Source organism: Pseudopipra pipra, chromosome 2 (assembly GCF_036250125.1).
Source record: "Pseudopipra pipra isolate bDixPip1 chromosome 2, bDixPip1.hap1, whole genome shotgun sequence".
In the NCBI taxonomy this organism is placed as follows: Eukaryota; Metazoa; Chordata; class Aves; order Passeriformes; family Pipridae; genus Pseudopipra; species Pseudopipra pipra.
Genome location: NC_087550.1, coordinates 22,035,557 through 22,056,705, shown reverse-complemented (window position 1 = coordinate 22,056,705; position 21,149 = coordinate 22,035,557). Strand labels below are relative to the sequence as shown.

At 41.4% G+C, this 21,149-nt stretch overlaps 1 long non-coding RNA gene across 5 annotated transcripts in view; it reads right to left on the bottom strand.

Annotated features, from left to right (window-relative positions):
- LOC135409162 (uncharacterized) overlaps window positions 1–21,149 on the bottom strand; it is a 275,200-nt gene that overhangs the window by 51,891 nt on the left and 202,160 nt on the right. Inside the window, exon 3 of one of the 5 annotated variants that reach the window (XR_010428042.1) lies at window positions 11,195–11,308. The exons of the other annotated variants lie outside the window; for them this stretch is intronic. This is a non-coding gene — a long non-coding RNA (uncharacterized LOC135409162). The remainder of the gene's footprint in view (window positions 1–11,194; window positions 11,309–21,149) is intronic. 5 annotated transcript variants of the gene reach the window in all.

Here is a 21,149-nt window from a genome sequence, read left to right as displayed (position 1 = left end):
AAGGAAAAAGTAGTGCAATGGAAGCATAAGGAGAAATAATTGAGGTCATGTGTACATAGGTACAGGGCTGGACATAGGAATGAAAAAAAGCAGGTAATTTCCCAGAGCAGGAAACCAAAGCATGTGAACCAGCTATGACCCAGCTGTCTAATTTGCCTATTCCAGAGTGATGGAGAGTCACACTGTCTTCTGCTGCCACCACCTCTGGTTGGGTACAGAATATATGGACAGCTGTTATTTCCAGTATCAGGGCTAGCAGCATGATCTGTCCTTGCTCCTCTGATCTCTACGCAGTGTCACCACCACTTCTCTTCCCATCCATAACCCTTCCCTTCCTTTCATTTTCTGTCATAGGAGTAGATCTCAGGATCATAGATCAAAGGAGGAGTGTTGGTTGATGAGAGGCTGGATATGACCCATCAATGTGTGCTCACAGTCCAGAAAGCCAAATGTATCCTGGGCTGCATCGAAAACAGCGTCGAGGGAGGTGATTCTGCTCCTCTGCTCTGATCTCATGAGACCCCATGGTAGGTACTGCATCCAAATCTGGGGCCCCCAACATAAGAAGGACATTGATCTGTTAGAGAGAGTCCAGAGGAGGGACACAAAGATGATCAGAGGGCTGGAGCACCTCTCCTATGATGACAAGCTGAGAGAGTTGGGGTTGTTCAGCCTGGAGAAGAAAAGGCTCCAGAGGAGACCTTGTTGCAGCCTCCCAATACTTAAAGGGGGCTGACAAGAAAGCTGGAGAGAGACTTTTTACGAGGTCATGGTGTGATAGGACAAGGAAGAATGACTTTTCAACTGAAAGAGGATAGGTTTAGATTAGATACTAGGAAGAAATTCTCTACAGGGAGGGTGGTGAGGCACTGGAACAGTTTGTTCAGAGAAGTTGTGGATGCCTTGTCCCTGGAAGGGTTCAAGGCCAGGATGGATGTGGCAACAGGGTCTAGAGGAAGGCATCTCTGCCCACAGCAGGGGGCTTGGAACTAAATGATCTTAAAGGTCCCTTCTAACCCAAACCATTCTATAATTATATCTCAGTATCTGTTCCTCTTATGTCAGCTAAATTAACTTCCGTTATATCGCTGAAAACCTGACACTGCTCTGGAGAGGTGATGCATTTATTTAAAAGTGTGCTCCATTTCCAGTGTGAAGGCTTTTGATCTTACCAAGGACAGGCTCCCATTTAAAAATCAGGTTAGCTGCTTTAGCTCCTAATGGGAGGACAGCTACCAGCAGTCTCTGGTTAGAGGTATGATGAGTAGCCTCACAGCAAGGAAGGCTGCTCATCCTTTTCTTTTCTGGCAGAGGCACAAAAGCAGCCTCCCTTCCAAGAGCTCTGTAACAAGCCAGCTCAGTATTTGTCCCAGGTTGGCCTCAACACCTGGCATCTGGCACAGTATGCAGCTGAATTGCATTCTGGTGAAAGTCACCCTCAAGTTCACATGCAAAGCTGACTCCTAACACAGCTGTGTTATTAATTTGTTGAATAACAGAGAATCGCTAGGGATGCAGGTAATAAAGGAAGCAGTATGTTTTAAAATTTAACGAAAAATACTGATATGAAATTTCGATAACTTCCAGTAGGAACCCATCACAAAAGAAGCTCTGTTTACAGCAGCTCCTCCATGCCAAAACATTCAGTCTCATTATTGTAGATGCTTAAGCAATCATGTCTTAGATTGCTTTGTTTCATAGCAGAATTGATCATGAAAGATTACAAACTGAGCAGTAGCAAAAGCTCTGCAAAGAAAGATACAAAAGCACACTGTTGAAGAGTTATAGAGAAATTATCCAAGTATTGGATAGAAAACGCTCACAGGTGTAGACTTATGATCATATGACACACTAAAAGAACACCACCAAGGGGCAAAATTATCCAGTCATGGATAGGAAATGTAAGGATTAGAATCTTTGTTCCCTGTTGGAGGTAAGGCACTGTGATATAATCTACAACTGCAGGATCACAAACTGTTTTGTCTGAGGAACCCATATGACAGTCTGCACAGGGAAGGGATGAACTTTAACACTGACTCTACAACCATTGATACATGGCCTGCACACTACTGAGTCACCATGCAATAGATTCCATTTGGATCAGATGCGAGCATAAAATCACATTTTAATTATCTTTTCAGCCAAAGCTCACAAGATTTAATGCCGTTAGAAAGCGTTAAATGCATATAGAGGACTTACACCAGCTGTGGAAGGACAGACCATACTTGACTCATCATGAAGTCAGTGAAGCGCAGACAGACTGTGCATGATATACAGTCTGCCAGAACAGAGTGTCCCTTTACTTCTTTAAAAAGCATTTAACACAGCAGAGTAAGTATGTACCATTTCAGCACTGTGCATCATGCAGCTCTGGTATATTCGCCCTGGTCCTAGAATTGGACTCACCATCTCATACAGTCATAGATCGAATAAACAAACATGCTGACCCTTGCTGCCCTCATTCCACATGAATCTCTGCACCTTGCATGCTGTCCACCAAGCTAGGCCCTGCTTTGAATGCACAACAAGTATTTTCCCTCTAGGTATTTCTCCTTGGTACTCTCAGCACAGTATCACAGCGCAGGTCTCCGCAGCACAATGAAGTGCTAGGCCAACTTACTGGGACCAGCTCTTAGAAAACCTGAGCCCTAACTCTTTCTGTCCGGCAGGTCTAAGATATAAAGGGAATTATTTTTTTTCAGGGTTCTTCCTCATTCAATAAAAGTGCAATTTGTAATCTTCCATAAAGTGGAATTCCGAAAGAAAAAAACATGGTCCACTATAGCTTCACTTAACTATTTTTCTGGCACAAAACTTCTGTCAGCAGTGCTTGCCCCTCTGAGGCAATTCTTTTTTTCAGACTAGGATAGTGGTGGAATCAGAACCACATAGCTGTGTTAACCTCTGCTACCAAGAGCAGATGAAACCATTTGACAGCACGTGGATGATTGGATTTTATTCCTCAGTTGTCTTCTGCTTTATTTCCCTTTCCCACCTGAGAGCATTAAACTGAGGGGGAGGTAAACATTAGTTTTTGCTTTTTTTGACATGATTTGTTGCATAGATCTTTCACGGCTCACTATGGGACTAGTCTCTGGTACTCATGTCTGTTAGATAGCACGTTCTTTCCTCTCCCTCCATCCACACTAACCTGCTGATATATATCTGCAAATAACTGAGGATAAAGCTGCCTTCAACATTCATCCATAAGGCTCATAGAGAAGTCCTGCCTGAAGTCTGCAGGGACAAAAGTAAAGGAATCCAAGGGACACTTTAAGAATTATTAAGTATCCTTGCTGGGAAGGAGATTAACTTCATGAAAATCGCAGCTGATCTCTATTTTCCAATTTTCACGTCAGACTTACATTGACTGCAATTTCAATAGCTGTGATGACAGAATACAGCTCGCTCCATTCTGGATAGTGTTTTTTGCTTCAGCTTCAAGAGGTGAGGGGTATCATCCAGCCTTTGGAATTGAGAAGCAGAGGTTTGACAAGAAAGATCATCTAGTTTTGGATGCAAGCATGGACAAAAAGTACCCTCCTGACCTATAAGTCTTCTGTATTTATATTTAGCAAGTTATTTCAAGCTCTTTTCATTCTTTGAACAGGAATAACCTTAAAAAAATTCTTCAGTCGCCTTTTGAATCTGCTTCTGAGGACAAGCTAAGAAAAAGCCTGTATTTTGTCTCAGCCCATGTTTCAATTAGAAAACCCTTTTAATGCTGAGATTACTTTCTTTGCCTTGGAGAATTATTCCAGGATTCACACTTTCAGCCCAAGGGTGAATACTACATATTCATGTCCACAAAAATTTTTTCTAGCATTGGGGTAAACCCTTACATCTCCTCCTGGACTTCCCTGTCCTCTGGATCTAGTTTTGACTTCTGACTTCCTTACATTTTTCATTCCAGCCTCTAAGATTGATTCATTTTCTCCATCTTTTCTCCTGATGACAAGAGAAGCAGTGTGGGAGACCACCACCTCTGCAAAAACACCTTTGATTCTCTCACTTTCTCTGAGCTCTTCTGTAAAAGAAAGCAAAGTCTTATATGTCAGGCAGGCACTATGCTGAGCTCATCACTACTCCACAGCTTTATAGAGACAGGCTGACAGCACAGACCAAGTGAAGATTTTGGTTCTGACATGTTTTTCTTTGATAGTGGTCTTACTCATTCACCTTCTGATGAAAACTATTTCTTTACTAAATCCCTATTGTCTCAAATAACAGAGCAGGAAAACCTTTACAGCTTTACATTTTCTTATTTCGTGTTAATTGCACAGGTATTTTTCTCTGGATTCTCAGTATGCTTTCTATTTTTGTTCTGCAGCTCCAGATAACGTTTTATGTGTGCCTTTGTTTGGTTCCTGTGTGACTTCCCATAATTAGGGATCTTGTGGGGACAATTAGGAACCAGCAGAACATGGTAGGTTGTTTAAATTTCTGGTCTCTCTCAAGCATTAGCTCTTTAGAAAAGTTTGAACCAGGCTACAAATACACAATTTATCTCTTCTCTGTCCTTTATGTAAGCTGTTCTGCAATTTCTTACAAAATTGCTGGATGCAGTAAGATTGGTACCGCATTTTGTTCCAGAATGATTGCACCTTTATGACACGTAAATCTGGATATACAATCCTGACCTCTCAATAATTAAGTGTGGCTATCTAAAGGCAACAATTAACATTTCAGACTTAAAAAGTTAATGTCTTTTATTTCTAAATTCTGATCTGACACAAAGGGTCCAATTTCTGTGTATGTTTTACTCTGGAGATTTTAAGTAGGTGAGTTGACAAGCTTGTTAGTAGCATGCAAACACCCTCTGCTAAAGTCCAGTGGCCTTAAAGAAAGTCTGGAATTTGTCAGATGCAGTTTCAACTCTCTGACTTGCTGACATTTTCAATGTAGCATCAGATAATCCCCATAATACTCCTGTCATACAGTTTCCTTTGAGTCACATGGACACAATAACAGTATTTTTCCTCACAAGGAAGTTGGTAAGGTATTTATAATGTAAAGTGGTGAAGTCATGATGGTGCTGAAGGACTTGAAATGACTGGTGAAAGGGGAGCAGGGGAATGTTCCCAGTCTCATCCTAAAATGACAGAGGTGAAGCAGAGCCCAAACCCCCAATCATCTTTGTCTATGACTAATGTATCTGTTCCCAATATACTCTAAAAACCAAGTTAAAAGCTGCAGGAACACATCTGGCATGGTTTTATTCTTTGCTATTCAGCTGTATTTCTTATCAGGGGTTTCTGCAGTATTATCTAAAAATTAGGAACACATCAGCATTACCTCTTCAGCACAAATGCAAACAGCCCCTTTCTTTTCATAGATAGAGCTTGTGGCACTAGTAAAAGGGACTTTTTAATTCAAAATTGTCCCTGGTAAAGGATTTTCCTGAAACTGTCCCAGGGTGAATGAACAGCTGTAGTTTTTTTCTCTCTTCCATGTTTGTAAAGATCTTTACTAGAGAGACAGTATTAATGCTATTATTAATTAAGTATTCCTAGCAATGTGCCAAGCATGTTCAGCATCTTCCAGACAGAAATGCCCACTCAGCAAGGTCCATTCTTACATTTCCAACTGAATCAATGGCAGAGCCATCCCTCCTTGGAGGAGCTCACTGCCAGTGAGTAAATAAACCCTCAGGAGAAGTGAGGAGTTGTGATAGGATGGTGAGGCCAATCATCTGGCTGTGGACCTCTTCAACACTAGACAAGAAACACAGGGCTGCAACCCTCCTCTGCACCCTGAGCTCCAGAAAGCCTTTCAGCACAACTGAATATAATGCAATAATATAATTTGTATAAGCAAAAATTAGCCTATACAGATGATTATTAGCAAAGCCAACATTTTCCAACACACAGCCACAGGATGTGTGCTCAGTGTCACCAGCTGTCGGGCCCTCTGTGTTTCCTTCCCAACCTAGGGCTTGGCTGCCATTTCTCTTCTGTGTGCCCTGAGCCTCCTCTGTATGCAATGGATGGTCACCTGCCTTTGCCTCTCACACAAATGCTTCCAGGTAGGCTGTTGCAAACCTCTAAAACTTCTGTCAACTGCTTTTCTTCAAGTTGGAGTGGGCAATGGAAACAGCCACTTCAATGAGCAGATGTGAAGCACTAATTAAGAGCTGGGATCTAATTCAATGATCTAGGGAGAAATCCAGAGACAGCAGTGAAAAGTCAAAAGTAAGTAGTATGGTAAAAAGTAGTTCAGATGGTAAAAATCATTTCAGATTTTCAGATCACCTCTTAGTTCCACAGTTGATATTTAGGAACATCCTTACTCTGAGGAAACTCGTATTTGCTCTGAGCCTTGATGCTGCAAAGCCTCTATGTTCACGTGTGATAGTCCCCTATTTGAAAGAAAAATCAGGGGAAAAAAAGCCTGAAAATTATGGCTTCTTCAACATGTTGAACATTCATCATAGTTGAACTGTATATCTTGACATGTCCTGACCATACACTGCTTTAATCGGGATCCCTAACCATGCAAACCATGACCGGCACAACTATAAGTTAAACTGCTTATAACAGTCTAAGCCTTTAGAGCAGTTTAAGATAACTAAGCCACTTAAAACTCATTAGTACTAAGAGTTAAACAACATCAAAAGGGTATTGGAGATCCTCTATTACAGACACTTTAGACTGCAACTTTCTCAAACAAAAACATTTCCAGCTTCATGACCTCATTGCAAATTTTTGTAAGTTGAGCGCAAGTAAAGATCTGCACTGTGATTGTTTGTTGACGAACAATCTTAATGTAGTCCAAAACACAAGTAAAATTTTAAGCTGCTGGGGTTATCCATCTTTTAATATTTATCCCAGCAACAAACTTGACCAGAAAATGTGAAATACTATCTTGCTGGTTTTGTTCCTATACTGAAAAAGAGTTAGATGGATATTATTTCTTGACATCATTTGTCTCTGCATTTTTCATAATTTTTTACATAAGTGTGTTGGGGAGAGGATTGAAGAACATGTATGACAGTTTGAGATGGCTTGAGGTTGATATAACTGCATTACTGATGAGTGGCAAAGCCTCAGAAAGGTATCTAGTTCATTCCTAGAACTCCGTGTTCTGCATTTTAGAGGAAAAACTCTTAAATACTTCTAAATCAGTGAATTTTTTCCAGGAAGCTTATTCTATTATTTCTTCAGCAGTAACCCCATCTTTCCTTAGAGAACAAATTATCTGAGCTGCACAGGCAAAGTTACCATTGCTGCTGTGGGAGGAGAGGCAGGTGTCAGGGCAGAAGGAGGAGAGAAAGAAACAGGAGAACAGGAGATAGATCTGCTGAGACTCTGTTCTTATTTACCAGGGCCCACAGCAGCTGCCAGGGAAGGACTCTGACTCCTTCTGCAGCAGCAACCACTCCAACAGTACTCAAAAGTTTTTGTACTGGCCAAGCAGGCACTGTGGTAATCATCACTTTTCCACCCACAGCAGTCTGCTGCCCCAGGCAGACCTGCTTTCTCTGTGCTTGCAGTAGACCTGCCTCTAGCTTCTCCAGACTTGTGGCAGTATCACAGACCTGCTCCTACAGCTTCTGTCAGAAGATGAAAAATGTTACTAAAACAGCATACGCACATCAAAACCCCCACTTTTGCCTTTTCTTTTTGATACCTCATTATTATGACAAAAGGTCTGATATCTTGCCATAATGCTTGCTTTTAGCCACATATATGCTCTTTATTCACTATGTAGTAATATTTTCATTAACATAAGCCAGAGGGAGAGGGGATGAGAGGAAGAAGCCTGTCATAAAGAAAATGGTAACACTTTGAAGCTTCTTAAGGAAGAGTTAGAAGTCTCAGAGGATACAGTTTAATGAGCAGAGTCCAGAGGTGGATGTAGCTCTCCAGTAGGTCACCTTGACATTATGATTTCTGAACTGTTTCTCTATATTCTCCACACCCCTGTCATGCCCTAAAGGGGAGATGAATACAGTTGCAATGGCAGATGTGGCTTTTGAATGGCTACAGTGTTAATGGTAGTGTGTGAATTACATTCGACAATGCTTCCAAAATATTGAAAGGAAACTAAACAACGGCAACATCAAAATTTCACCTTAGTCCTCACAAGGTTTATCTTATGTAGCTGGAACATCAGCTCCTCATCAGCCTTTCCCCACCTGAGATAACAGAGAAACTACTCATCGTGGAAAACTCTTATCTGAAGACTTTCACTAAGAAGAAAATAAAGTAAATCATGTGCTGAACATGAACAACAGGTCAAGACTTTATTTCTGGATCTGGAGAGGAAAATCCTGCCTGTGGCTGACCCTCTTCTCTCTGATGCCTGTGCTCTTTGCCTGAGGCCAGGCAGGTGCTGCCACTGCTGTGACACTACAGGCTATGCTGGTTTCCACGTGAAAGGCTGGCACATTTTTACAGAATTTAATTTCCAAACTCTAGCTCTCTTCTAACCAGGCACAGCCTAGGTGTTTCAGTGCTACTCTTTTCTTCAAATTTCAAGAAGTACTACAGCAATGACAAAGGCACATCTAAAAAGCAGAGCAGCTTTGTATTGACTTCCAAAAAAGGTGAAGGAGTGAACGCACCAGTGCTCTTCAATTTACAGTAAGATTTCTAATGTGGGCAGTGTACACATTTTGCATCATCTTGTTCTCTGAAATGGATGATAATGAATTTATTTTGTTTTAAATTAAGTAAAAGAGGTCAAGGAAGACACCCAGCATGGAAAATTTCAGCCTGAATGATCAAGTTTAGCAGAGTTACCAGCAACTTCAGGGGGAAAAAAAAGGAAAAAAAAAAAAAAAGAAGAAAGAAAAGACTCTTGTAATGGAAATGATTGCACAACCCTAACTGTGAGTGAAGGTAGCTATTGCTGCCTACGATGAGTACATTTGAGAGGCTGCCTTCTCAAACAAAATCTTCGAGCAGTAATGAGGCGTTGTTTGGCATTGTATTCTTGAATAGTTTTAGCAAACACAGAAGACCAAAGACTAGGAGAAACAAGGTGGATAAAAAGCAAAGCAAAACAAAACAAAGGGCTACTGTAAGCTCAGAGTATACTTGTATTTTCCATACAAGCCGTATGATAGGACATCATAATTTCTGGAGCAGGTCAGGATTATATTTCTGGTTTTAGCAGAAGGGTTATAAAAATGCAGTGACCGAGTTTCTAGGTTGTAATGCAAGCTGTCATATATTCCTCCTTCTTCCTTTCAAAGTGTGATGACTCCCCAGTTTCACCGAAGTTTTAGTGAACTCCTCTTAACTTTCCAGGGATGTTGTTCATCTGGGTTAAGTAAGCGCAATACCACTCAGGAGAGGTCAGGATCCTGCACTCTTCACTGATAGTTTATAAAATAAAATCTGGAGTTTAGGTCACTTGAAATGAAAAGTCTATCACTCTCCTTCCAAGTTACCATAATTGGATAACTAAACAGGACAGGAGATTAAAATGTACTTGAATTAAAAGGTTTGGACTGGATGCTACAGTTTGTCATGAAATGACTCATCTACCATTGATCAAGGCCTGCAATTTATTAAAATACTTTTCCCTAAGACAGAAAAAAGATGGATAATTTGTCATTGCAAACATGAGTGGTGCATTTAAAATGTTTAAAATTATGTGATTTCTGCTGTGCGTATGCTGTAGGATTTGGATTTTTCTTTTTTTTGATTTTTCCAGTAGCTATACATATGTGATGGCTTACTGTATTTATTTTTCTGTCTCCCTCTCTCAAAAAAGCCTCTTCAAGCTTCTTGTTGTAACAGAAATCTTGACCTGTCACAACGAATTAAGTAACATTGTACCTTCTCACAAAGAATAATAGAATTTATGTGTCTCCTTAGACCACATCCATTTCTGGAAGTTAGATGCTAATAAAGGCTTGAACTTGTTAATCTTACTTCAGTAAAACTTCTATTCAACCTGCCTGGTTGGGTTTACAGCCAAATTGTTTCACAGCAACTTCGAGTGAAGTGCAGGTCTGTGTCAAGTCAGGAGGCAGAACTGCTGACTTTGTTGTGGACTGTGCTCCTGTTAGCTCTCTAACCAATGAGAGGTGGTTGTTAATCCAACCCTGGAAACTGTGTATCAAAGCAATACAGAGTTCACGTGGATCATGAAAGGTGGGAGTGAGGAAAGAGCATGTCTCAGGTTGCCACCAAGACCAACCTTCTAGATACCAGATGAGGGGTGGAACAAATCCTCTTTGCTCTGTGTCTACCCAGGGAAACATTAATTTCTTGTACAATGTTTTTCTGTACCTGAGTGTTGGTCTGAAAGACCTTCCACACAGAGTAGAGAAGCAACAGCACTGGAAGGAAGGTGCTGTGTGAGGATTTTGCTAGCATGGAATGAGTGTCCCCAGCAATAAGCTGCAGTGACTCTAAGAAGGCAGTGATGCCATCTTGAAGAGGCACAGCCTCTGAAGGCCACAGAATTCTTGGGGAAATCTGCATATGTGGTGGATACTGATGAAAGATTGGCTTGTCAAGTCCCAAATCAAAGCAATATATGCTGCAGTTCAGTAGACCACCCATGCTTAGGTCTGATGAGTTCCTAGATCTCTGGAAAAGAAAGCTTTTTCAGTCACATTGTATTTTCTTGCTCCAAGGATTGTAAGGTTTAGTGGCCTCTGAGGACTTCTACAAGGGTGCAAACCGGAGGATACAACTTGCCCTGGTATTTCATTCCTCCCATGCCAGTTTTCTTCAGGAAACCTGGGGCAGCTAGGTTGTACAAGACACTCAGAGGCACCAGTGCACCAGCTCCAATTGCCCTGGGATTAATTCCTTGGATGTACCTGTTCCATCACTAGCATCAGCAAGCTGTGAGGTACCACTGCATATGCGCCAGCACTCATTGTCATCATCTGTCCACCCACTCAGCACAGCCAAAGCACTGTGCATTCACCACAGCCCATCTGTATGTCAGGTAATCTTAGTTTGCTCCCAGCTTTCTAACCATCCTGGCTAGGATTCTCCCTTCTGCACTGCTGCCCAGTTTGCCCACAGCTCTTGAAAACAAAGCCCTTCTTTATTTTTTGTGAAAATAAACAAGCTTTTGAACTTTGGTGTGTTAATCCTGAAAGACAAAAGAAGATACAGGACCAGCCACCTGAAGAAATGTAAGCCACAGACTGTCACAGAGATCAGTGAGTGTTTAGGTGCCTGCATTCCTTCTTGGATTTGGCCACTTGCCTGACAGCACTTACCATCAGACTTAGTTTTTCACCAACTGTTTCCTGCAACTCACAGGGAAAGCAAACTCCCACAGACTTCCACAGGGTTCTGCCAGTGTAAGGCCATCTTTTTTCAGAGCAATCCTCCTGTAATGGTGAGAAGAGATTTGGTAGAAAGCCTAGGCTGGGGATTTTCTTCCTTGAATAATTAGATAATTTGCAATAGCATTCTTAGTGGTGTTATTAAAATGCCATGACTCAGATATAGCTGTGAAAATGCTAAGGACCTGATTTATTTTGCTGTTAGTAGAGTTGATTCATGTGCTTGGAATTTTCTCTTTGCAGGGTCAGAATAATTCAAAGTCTTTATCTTCACCACTGCCGCTAGTCAAGTTCATTTTTTGCTTTCCACAGCAGTGGAAAAGTTTCAAATTAAGACATAATACACTGAAATTGAGAAGGACATCATGCTGGATTTTCTTTCTTTTCAGAATCTTAGCTAAACTACAGTGAAGTTTTGACCTTTTATTTAGGATAGTTCTGTAAACAAATGGGTGGATGCGTGCATGATCTTAGCAAACAGCTGCTTTAAATATATTATGGGCCTCAATGTGGCATTGTGGGGTGCTGCCTAGCTTGTAAAAAATGGGATTACCTGAATCAGCACTCATTTGCAAATTCAGAGCCGGAGACTTGACCCTTAAGGGCTCTCTTTCGTTAGTGAGCTTGCAATTTATATTTTTTAACTTACACAAATTTTCCTATATCAAATAATGCATTTTATCTCAGAAGAAGTGTTAGGTCAATATTTTGGACTGATGAGAGATTAAAATAGTAACATGTTCTAACTAAAATAATACAGACCTGAAAAAGCTTGGTATGGAGGAAAAACAACCAATGAAAACCCAACCACACCTAGGAAAAAAGATATACCCTTGCTCCAACAGATTAACTCCTTTTTTTTCTTTTCCCCACCACAGGAAAAATTGTGATGCTTCTCTGTTCCACTGGCAGAGGAAAAAGGTGATTCTGGCTGATTTGCAGTATTCCAGCCAACCACAGGAGAACAACATTGAACTCATCACAATTCAAATGTCAGAAAAGCACGGCAATACCACTAAGCCTTATGGATGAGGTCCCAGTGAGATTTCAAGGAGTATGGGATGGGTATTTCCTTTTCTTCCTCTACTAGTTTCATGCCACTTCTCTGTATTCTTAAGATCAAGCTGCCCTGTCCTTTAGTGAGCCTGCTGCCCCTTCTTAGCCTTCCACAATCACCTGCTGTGACAAGCCTACAGTCACTTGCTGCACTGCCTTGTGTGTTGATATGGTCAACAGTGGTTAAGCCAGCAGTGCCACTTCTGGACCAGCTCCACTTAATACCACCAATACCACTTGCCAGTCTGAACACCAACTGGTGCTCTGTACACTCAGTGCCAGCCATTTCAGTGTAGTCTCTGCAGCTGACACTCACAGACACCTGATAGAAGCAGTGAAGTCCCCGCTGTTGTCTGCACAGCCACCTGTGCAGCACCAGACAATAGGGGGGAAGTGTTTTTCTTGCAAACACTTGCACTTCTTCACCTCTTTCCCAAACCCACCTACCTACCACTGAAGGTCTGATTCCCCAATTCATCCCCCAGTCACTCTTCATAAGCTCAGTGTACTTTCATCTCTGCTAATGGTCTCCTTGTGCTGGGCCAGTGCTTGTGGACCCACTCCACTCCCTATCCCCTGCCCCATGAGAACCCCCAGGGCAATCTCCACATCCAAGCAGCACTCAAGACCTTGCCCCAACCTTGCATTCAGTCTCTTCTGCTCCTTTGGAAAGACTGAGGTATGTATACATGAAACTATGGCAAGAACTTCAGCTGCAAGACTTTCCCCTGTCATTTCATATATGAATAAAAGCTTCCACTCTCCTTGCCACAAAACTGAAATTAGTTTGGGGCATGCTGTTAGAGAGTAACTAGGATTGATTCCTGCAATTGCTCCATATCAGAGGTGGGTAAGTGAATGTTTACCAAATGCTGGTACTTTGGAATTTACACAATATTATTAGAGAGATTGGCATAATAAAACATTTGGGAATCCTTTGATCTGAAGGCTGCTCATATATTTCAGATCTGAAATATCCATGGTACTAGAATATTTGTTTATGTGTACAATCCTAGATTACCATGCAAAGCACATGTTGTTCCTGACTTTCCCTTCAGCTCTGCTAAGTCAGGCATTTTACAATTCAGTGTCACCTGGTTTTGCCCTACACACTGCCACAATCTATTAATGAAGAAAAAAGTCTACTAATTTTTTGCTTAAATAAAAGATTAGGATTTAAGAAAAGCAGTATTGCTAGCAACACCATGTGTGGTACAGATCTTCAAGGATTTTAAAAATACTTGCTTCATGGTGATCGTGGTTGTTCTCAGAGAGAAACTTCCGTATAGACTACGATATTACACATCACCAGGTGTATTACCTTTGAACCAGGTTGGACCTGCTGTTACTGGAAATAAGTAATTGTACTAACTGGATGGTTAGTTCTCATAATAGTCATTTTATAACTAGGAAGAGTACTTAGACTGTAGCCTTTCAAATCTCTGAATATATTACAACTTAACTACTTGGCAGGATTCAGGGGACAAAAAAACCCCTGAGTGACACCTTAATGAGTTCTTACTGGGGATACAAATATTTGGGCTTCTGGACAAAAGACGATTATAGGTTAAATGATATTTGGATAGCATCACGTGGTTCATTAAAAATGGAATAAACTGCTAATACAGTAAAGAATGCATGTGTTTACAGGCCTGAATCCACTTCTGAAACAAGAAGAGAAAAATTTCTGAGAAGTTTTCTCAGTTTATGTACTACTGTGTACAAGTAACACATACGGTTTCTGTTAGGCATTTTTCCAAAGGAAAATGAAAGGAAAAGAGACAAGAAAGGTGAAATAAATCTTACTTTAAACCTAGGGTTTATTATTAAAGGGTTTGGAGGTTTTTGGAATTGGAGTTCTAGTCTAATAAAGTGTTATGCAAAATTACTACTAAATCAACAGAACGGCTGCCATGGAAATGGTTCTACAGCAACTCTTCTCACTTCAGTGAAACGCAGTAGGGCTTATTGCTCTGCCATCCCTTCTGCCCTTGCCTGAATTATGCACTGTGAATGCAATATAATGGACCCATGGTAAAAAGCACTGAGGAGGCAGGAATTGACTTGCAGAGGCTTTAAGAATGTTTATGTGGAAGACTTGATATAGATCAATGAAGGGTTTTAAAGGTCTGTAGGACTCTTTTTTTTAAAGATACTTTTCATTTTATATAAACTTCATCAACAGAGGCCAATATGTCTTTGCTCCCAAAATGATATCCCAGAAATCAATCTGACATGATGTTTCTTTTGGTGCAAGGTGACAAAGGGGGTGCAGTACTGGATAGTACAGGAAAAAGAGAATATGTGGAGCATCTGTGAGTGTTGCTCAGTTTCTGGTCTGGCATTTCTTTCACAACCCAAATCACATCTTCAACCTCAGCCTGCACAGACACAAACAGGCTAGTTCTAGACTGGCCAACAAAGCTACAGAAAAAGGCGTAACTACCCAAGGACTTATTGTCAGTGCCAGAGTAAGCACTGGACTGATGGAATTGTACTACCACGTACCCTGCTGCCTCACCTAAAAGTGGCCTAGGTCCATCTCCACGAGCCAGTGTTTTCTCCTCGGGAATAGCCCCAGCTCTGTGGTTGTGGAGCAAGTGCCTGCTTTATCTCTCTGTCTTTCAGTTTCTTATTCATAAATCAAGTACCTTGTCTGCTGTTACTGCCATGAAGAGAAATGCCTGAAACAAGCAATGTACCTTGGACAGGAGAAAACCTGGCAGGCACCTAACTGACCTGAAATGTGACCTGCAATTCTGTCCTTTTGTCCTTTACTGCCTTTCAAGTGCTCATTTTATGGTATGGTCTCCCACTTTCTCTTTTTTGTTTTCCCCAAAAAAAGAGAAAGCAGAGTGACATTTCCCACCCTTCCACTCTCCAAGCTGAGAGCAGTTCACCTCTGTAGTGTCTTCTTTTTCCCTTGTAAGTGGACAAATATTTTACACAGACTGTGTGTTCTGGACAAGTGGTGGGCAAGTGCCACAGTAGTGAGGGGAAGCATCTGAAACTCTAGATACCATTCTCAGCTTCAGAGAGCACCCATCTCTCCTTGTAACAAAAATAGGCCAGAAATACAGTAAGAATAGACCTCTCTCATGGGGTTTTGGTACATCAACTCCTGTTTGAGGCCAGAGATGTCTGAAAATTTGTAAGAAAAGGTTAAAAGAAATTTTGGTGCTCATAGGAGAAGTAGAAAAGTAAAAAAAAAAACAACGAAGAAAGTAAGAAAGGGAAAGGGAAAGAGAAAGGAGACAAAGGAAAGGACCTCAGCATTTCAAAGGAGAATTTGTTGTTTTTTTGGTTAGAGGTTTTTTTCGTTGGTTGGGTTGGGTTTCTTTTATTAATTTGTTCATGCCGAAGAACTAGTAAGCCTAATGATCAGGACAAGCACTTCCCAAGGCCTCCTCCTCACTGCCCTGCATCACATGCAGTCCCCTACAGAAACCAAAAGTACAAAGGTGTTGTGAAAGACTATGGAATCAGAATGGCAGGACTCCTTATGTTCTTTTGCTTCAGCAAAAGGATTACACACAGCACAGGGAAATGAGACATAAATCTCCTCTAACCTTAACACTGGAGATAGATCCCTGTTGAGGGCATGCAAAATAAAAGAAATGTAGGATGGGCACTGGAACATATTCATGTAGAGCCCTTTGACAACAGTGGGAATCCCTTCCTGGGTTCACCTATTCCGGACCAGACTGGAAATGCCAGCCAGAAAACAAAGCAAAGAGATGGTACTATTGCCTTTCATTTATTTAGACTTATCATAATGTAAACAGTCATGAAACCTGAGCAAGCAAAAACTCAGAGCACACCTTATGCTTTGGGGATGTTTACAAGTTGCCAGTCCCTTATAAATAGAATAAGAAGGAATTAGAAAAAAAAAATCCCTTGAGGATATTTCCTGGTTCCTGCTTAAGCATGTGAAAAAAGAAGGAACACTTACTCAGTTTTGACCAGTTCCAGATGCACACTGTCACCTTTACATGGGACTTTGCTTTTGGTAATGCTTGTATCCATGTTTGCCATTCAAACTGACAGAGCCATGAACAGCAGAGGTAAGCCAAAAGAAAAGATTGCAGAGGGTGGGAAATCAGCCTTGGCAGCTAGTGGGCTGTGGACAGTCCTAAGCAGTGCATGAGAGGTGCAAAGGGAGAAGGAGGACTCGCCAAGATGGTTTGGTGACATGGGCCTTCAACCAGAGCTAATAAAGAGACTTCTGTTTCTCTGCCTTTCATCAGCTTTTTGATGGAAGAACAGCTCTTACCCAAAATCTATTTGGAGCCAGTCTGCAAACTCAACTGCTCTTTAAAAAAAGCTGCCATTCCCTCAACAGCATGATATTTCTGTTTTGATATGATTTCCTCATCCTGGTGGTGCTGTAAATCTGGCTGCACGCGGGGGCAGAAATATCCAAACACGTGGTTGCCAGACTTCTCCCTTCAACATATCACAGGATCTGCAAGGCCAGGTCACACTAGCAACCACCAAGTCTGTATCTTGTCTGAGGCATCAGACAATTCCTGCTTCTTAAGAGGCAAATTCATGGATGATTCAGCACTGTCTATGAGGGAGGGAAATTTATTTCTCCCTAAATAAATCAACTACACGGCATCCCAGACCTATTGCCATCAAACTCCATTTTCACTTTTGCTTTGAGCTTCACACACACTTCCCCAGTCACACGATAGCTTTCCTTTCCAAATCTTGAGTGAACTCTGTCTCATGAGAGCCCACACTCTTTCCAAAAGGATCTAGCAAATCCCTTGCCCTTGTCATGCCACACGTCACAGGACACAGCCCAAGAGCCCATACCAAACTGCAGCCAGAAGCCAGGCATGTTCAGCTGCCCTGGGGAGAAAGGTGAGTGAATGGATACTCCTAGTGTCTTGCTTACAACTCAAACAGGATTTGAAATGTTGCAGGACCTTCCAAACAAGTGAATGTAGTCCTTTATGAAGCTCATGTGGAGCAGGTTGGTTGGACTTGTGAATTGCACAAAGCTTTGCAGGAGACAGAAATGCTTTGATGACTTCTACAGTGGTGTAAGGAGCTATGTAAACATATTCACACTTGATTTTCCAGACAATCCCAAGTACTTAAATGTTTATTGTTATCAATGACAATTGGAATCGTGTAATTCAGCAAAGGTTTTCAGCATTTCATTCCCATCTATGTATTTTCCTTTTGGTTTATCCACATTAAAAATTTATCAGGTGGGCCCAGAAAATACCCCATATCTGCAAATTTGGGGTTAAGAATAGCCAAGGAAGAGGGATCAACTTGTGTAAATGCCTTATGGAGAGGGATCCAGGAGCCACCTCACTTCAGTTCCTCATTCGTGAAGAGAAATGGCAGTGCCTGTGCTGCTCACTTCTTGCCCTGGCAAAGGGTTAATACTAAGGGGCTAATACAGGTCCTGAGACTTGGCCCACTCTTCCTGGGGCTGGTGTGACATACCTACCAGCTGGTGCAGCTGACTCTGACTGCCCTCTAGTGCAGGGATCACAAGTGCTGAATAATTTAAAAGATGGGGATAGCTACAAATGGAACAGACACCTGGACCTGAACGGTGAGCCAATTTGTGCTCAAGTATCAGAGGCCTATGGCTGGCAAGGAGACTTCCAAGTTGTGTTCCAGGCACACTGGCCATGAATGGGAGGCCACCAATCTGCTTTAACGGTGCAGAACAACCAGTTTTGTCTTCTGCTGTAGACAGAAATTCTCATGCAAACCACAGGTTAATCAGTAAAATATCACCAAAACAGAAGCATCACATCATAATTTTACATTTCAGAAGTGTCAGAAATGGATTTTGGGTGTAATGTATTTAGGAGAATACTTGGCTAGTTCAGCCTGTCTCACATGTCACTGGTTGACTACTGAACCAATTAATGACCCTTCTCACCTTACAGGAGGTTTTAGAACTTCTTTTCCATAAAAGAAGACAGTATAGTTTTGAACTACAGAAATCCATTCAAGCCCAAGAAAAATATCCTTCTGAACAGCACTGGAATCAATAACTCCAGACAATTTTAAATAATCTTGATTTTTCTTATTGCTTCGGGCTTTAGAGACATTGTTAAGACAGAAAACAGAGCAATCTCATCATTAGATTCAGCAATTACCTGCAATTAGATACAGCAGGATAAAATTACATTACTGAAGAGAAAAGATCTACTTACGGTGGTTCCAAATAGACATCTGAACTATTTATCTTCTTCTGTACACCTGTTCTATTCTGGCTATACTTTTTATAATGAGATAAGTAAATCTGAATGAACTGGGACAGAATGACCACATTCTTGGGATCCACTTGATAGCTTCCTGTTGAAAAGAGGCATTATAATTAATAATGTGAAAGACTCAGAAGAATGGCAGTGGACTACAGAGCCCTTTATTTTTAAAGGTTTTTTTGTGGCAGATCAGTTCATGCAAGATCATCCAGTCCATGTTATTTTCTCTATGAGAGGCCAATATGTGGGCAAAATATGAGAAATGGTATGAATTTGTCCTGTAATCCAGAATGGATAGAACTTATTTCAAAAGCATGGTACCAGTGAAGCCCCATGAGACAATCAGTGGTAGTAATGGCCTTGGCTCTGTGGCTGCATTTAACTCACATGAGATGTATTAATAGTCCCTACCTGCCTCTAGCTCCCCAGTAGTTACTAATACACATTCATGCACAGATTGGCCAGCCTGCTGCCCATCCCTATATCTTTGGCTATATCACTGTGAAGCTTCTCACTCTTTCAAGATTTATCTAACCTAAACAAGCTAATTACCAGCAAACATTACCATCTCATACTCCTCCCTCTTCCCAGCTCTTCTAACATAGAAAAATGGGACCTAGTATGCTCTCATCCATCAGCCCAAGGTACTGTGGCCAACATCTACTTTAATTTCAACAATTTAATTAGATGACTGTGCAGAGCAAATGAACATCCTCATCTGGTTCCTGGTGGAGAGTTACCTGTATAAAACCACATTGCTACATCCTGCAGGTATGAATTCAAGGACAAATACCGTGACAGAGTCTAATTATGATCAGAGCTGGAACACACTGGTAGAAATTATTACCACTGCTGCACCAGTTCTGTGACTACTTAGAAGATCTTACCCTCAAGGGAACTTTCTAACCCACAATAAAAGCACCTGAGCAGCTCCCTCTGGTCACCCAAAAATATACTTCTTTTGAGCATACTATTTGTACCAGGCTTGCTGGGGTACCTTTTGTGAAGTCTCCATTAACTACATTCAACTGATCAGGTTTCAGCAGCAGACTCAGGAAGAGAATATCAGGTTTAAAAATGTTTCTTTTTTTGTGGTACTACACAGCCCTATTTTCAAGTTAACAGCAGCAACATCTGCACACAGATAGTACAACTTCCCAGTAATAAAGATGTGCTGACTCCTTGGTGTTAGTTCCCACTGGAAGAGCTGGGAACATAAACACTCACAGCGTGGGGGTGAATGTTTACCACTGGGGCAGCAAACTGAGACTCTGACTGACAGCACACAGATAAGAGGAATTCTTTAAGCAGTTGTTTCTTGAAATGAATCTTGTGACAAACTCAGAGGTCTGGTTAAACCTTTGCAGAATCAGACAAAAGGATCATCAAATAACTGCAATTTTCAAGCTTAACTATTCCTCAGCTCCCTTGGAAGGAGTGTCCGTGTGCAAAGTGATATGTGCAGGCATACTTGCTCTTCCTCTCTCTTCCAGAGGTATTCTTAGCAAACGCCTGCTGCCACTGCTCCTGCCATTGAGAAACAAGCCTCATTTCAGACCCATTGGGGTTTTTTGTCCCTACAAATGCAGTCATATAACAACACAACAAATGCAGCAGTTGTGTAACAATTCAGTGTATTTGACAATAGCTGAAGGAGAAAGAGCATCTGAAAGGACAAATCACTAAACATTCCACCTCTCTTAGGAAAAAAAGAAAGGTCCCACTGTAAATGGAGCTGGAACAGACCAACTTGTTTGCTGAGAGAACAGTCTTAAGTGTAATACTGATCATGGCTGCACAACTTTCTCTTAAGCCCTCCTTCGATGTTGTATTTCAACACTGTCCTACACGGAGACTGTCTAAGAAGTATGCATAAATCTCATGCCAAAATATGTCTCTATCTGCCTTCAAATCAGAGTCATGGGAAAAACCCACACTGGCTTCAGCAGAGTTTGCTCAAGCCCTTCATGTATCCTAACTTACTGCTGATAGCTGTACCTGTCCCTAAACGACCCAGATGTACCAGATGATAGCACATGAACAGTGTATCATACCGATCATAGTATGGAGCAATAACTTCAATGTTATTAAATTATTTGTAGCTAAAAACTAGGCATGTAGAGATAAGAACAGCACATGGTACTTTCATAAGAGTGTAAGGGAGCTTCATGGGCTAGTGGATACTGACCCCACTCCTTTATGCCCTGTGGCATAAACTCCAGCCTGTGGATCCCACTCTGATTTCAGGACCTGCTATTGCTCTTCTGAAGTCAGTGCAGGGCTGTTATTGTACCAAGCATGAGAATAGGTTAATATTATCTATTTTTTTCACATGTTCTTATGCACCAGTAAAAAAAGCTTGAAGGAGTTTATGCTTAGTGAAAAGGGATCCAGCTGACTGAAACATATTGTAAGGTCAGAGTATGTGCACAGGCTGGTACTCCTGGTAGCAAATGGTAGCTCCTTCTCTAGCTACCCTGTAGTAACAGCTGCATGTGTCTGGATACAAGCAAGGAAACAGTCCACTATCATTACTGTTTCAGAACAATAAAAATAACAAGACACAATCTGCTTTTCAATTATAATTA